Source organism: Colobus angolensis, unplaced genomic scaffold, assembly GCF_000951035.1.
Source record: "Colobus angolensis palliatus isolate OR3802 unplaced genomic scaffold, Cang.pa_1.0 Scaffold42, whole genome shotgun sequence".
Lineage (NCBI taxonomy): Eukaryota > Metazoa > Chordata > Mammalia > Primates > Cercopithecidae > Colobus > Colobus angolensis.
The window spans coordinates 5852553-5854991 of record NW_012117599.1 but is presented as its reverse complement, the minus strand read 5'-3'; the positions used below and the strand labels follow the sequence as shown (position 1 = coordinate 5854991).

Here is a 2439-nt window from a genome sequence, read left to right as displayed (position 1 = left end):
GATCGGGTAAGTTGCGGTTCTTTGATACTATTTTTTGAGAGGCCTGAGGGTATTTTCCCTGGAAGCAACTCAGATAAAACAAATATAAATTTCAAGCTTTAGCACCAGAAGGGTCAATTTCTCTGTTTATCCAAAACAAAACAAACAAAAAACCTGTATATGGGACTATTGGGTCGGTTTCAGTTCAGTAGCACTCCAGGCCTGCAGGTCACTGTCACTGCAGGGCAGCCCTAGCCACCGGCATGGGCTATGCCTTCCCAGGCCTGGACCCTGGGCTTGCCTCTGCTTCAAGCATTCCCTCATGTGGTGGAGAATATCTGTCCTTAAAAGAAAAATGGGCACAGGAAGGTAAAGTTTTTTAACATTGTATTCTACCCTCACCCTAGACTGATGGTGGTTGCTTGGATGTAGAATTTCAGTTTGAAGTCATTTCCCCTAGAATTTGAAGATGTATAATCCTTGTCTTCTGGTGGTCGCTGACAAGGAGTCGGACCCATTCTGATTCCCAGTCTTTCCCCAAGGCTTTCACTGTGTCTTTTTTTTTTTTTTTTTTCCTTTCTTTAACTTGTTGGAAGCTGTTGAGGTTTTCTGTGTCCTTGGTGTTCTGAGATTTCCTGCGACCTGTGAATTGTCATTCCTCCCTAGTGCTGGGCCCTTGGTGAACCCTCTCCATCTACAAATGCACATCCTTCCATTCCAGAAGTTGTCTCTTATGATGGTTTGCTTCATTTCTTTTCCTCACTTTTCTCTGTTTTTTCATTCTTGAACTCTCTTCCAGATATTGGACTATCTGAACTTATTGGCCGTTTATTTATTTATTTATTTTTATTTTTTTGAGACAGGGTCACTGTGTCACCAGGCTGGAGTGCAGTGGTGCAATCTTGCCTCACTGAAGCAAGAGTGAACCTCGGTTCTTCTTCCCAGTGTGGGCTGGGGCAGTTGCTTGGCTGCTTAAACACGGAGGGGAAATTCAGGGGTAACAGATTCTGAGGGTGACTTTTAACCAATATACTTATTTTGAGTCTCACTCGGATCCCTACTTTTAGTCACCTAGTACCTCTAGTTCTTGAGTCTGTCTGACTTTCTGCTGTACAAATCAGCCTACTTCTGAATTTCTTCCTCTGCCAGTTTAGATTTTGGCTTTCTCCAGGGTGCTAAATCCATTAGCACAAACTCATGATTTCCAGGCTCCCAAATGTCATTGCTGTCATTTTCTATCTTGCTCTGTGTCCTTTTATTCATTCTTTTAAGTCTCATATCTGTTATTTGAGTGAAGGTTTTGGAGGGAATGGAGACAAACACAAAATTCCATCTACCATATTTAACTATATATCCCTCTAGAGACCCTCCTAAGTGGATCAGAAGTTCTGGTAATGAGAAAGGTCTTCAAACATGTATGTTGCATGACAAGAAAAGTCACCTTGGATGTGAGTGACTGAAGGTTGGATGGCAGCCACATCACAGAGGCGGTCAATCTTCAGCACTTATGGAGGATTCGCAATCCGTAGAGCACCGACTGGGCTCGAGCTGGGGGGATGGAGAGGAAGACTGAAGTGGCGTATGGAAAGAGGACTGATTCCGAGCCAAATTTCTCCTTTCTACTAGTTTCTTAATGTCTTTAACTCTTAGTTTGTCGCAAATGGAGGAAGAAGAAAGACATGTAACTTTCATCTTTTACCTCTTTCATTTATTTTTTATTTTTTATTTTTTGTGAGACGGAGTCTCACTCTGTCACCCAGGCTGGAGTGCAGTGGCATGATCTCGGCTCACTGCAACCTCTGCCTCCCGGGTTCAAGTGATTGCCTCAGCCTCCTAAGTAGCTGGTATTACAGGTGCCTCAGCCTCCTAAGTAGCTGGTATTACAGGTGCCTCAGCCTCCTAAGTAGCTGGTATTACAGGTGCGCACACCACCACACTAGGCTAATTTTTGTATTTTTAGTAGTGATGGGGTTTCGCCATGCTGGTCAGGCTGGTCTCGAACTCCTGACCTCAAGTTGTCTGCTCACCTTGGCCTTCCAAAGTGCTGGAGTTAAAGGTGTGAGCCACCATGCCCGGCCCACCTCTTTTATTTTTAACGCCATGGGTTCATACATGGGTGAGTGAGATATCCTTGTGTGTGTATAGGGGAAACTGTTTCTGTAACATTGCTTAGAAAGAATGTTCCAGTAGTTACTACCTTCACATTTTACTGCTAAGTTCATCAAAAGTCTTGATAAATACAACCAAGTCATAGAAATTACTGATATTTTCTTGTTTTGTGTGGTAGGTTGGAACACAAAGGCTCTCATCTGTATGATTCTTCTACCAGGGAATGGGCCTCAGCTCCAAGTCACTTGGTGTCTGTGGTAGAGTCATCAAGATTTTAAGAAAATAAGGGGGCTGGGCGCGGTGGCTCAAGCCTGTAATCCCAGCACTTTGGGAGGCCGAGACCCGCGGATC

The 2439-nt window shown here is 44.0% G+C and overlaps 1 pseudogene across 1 annotated transcript in view; it reads right to left on the bottom strand.

Moving 5' to 3' along the window:
* Positions 1 to 1477: 1477 nt before the first annotated feature.
* Positions 1478 to 2439, bottom strand: part of LOC105522221 — an 18323-nt pseudogene continuing 17361 nt past the window's right edge. The window contains exon 2 of the transcript XR_001003408.1: positions 1478 to 1527. The product of XR_001003408.1 is annotated as a peptidyl-prolyl cis-trans isomerase A pseudogene (transcript). The remainder of the gene's footprint in view (positions 1528 to 2439) is intronic.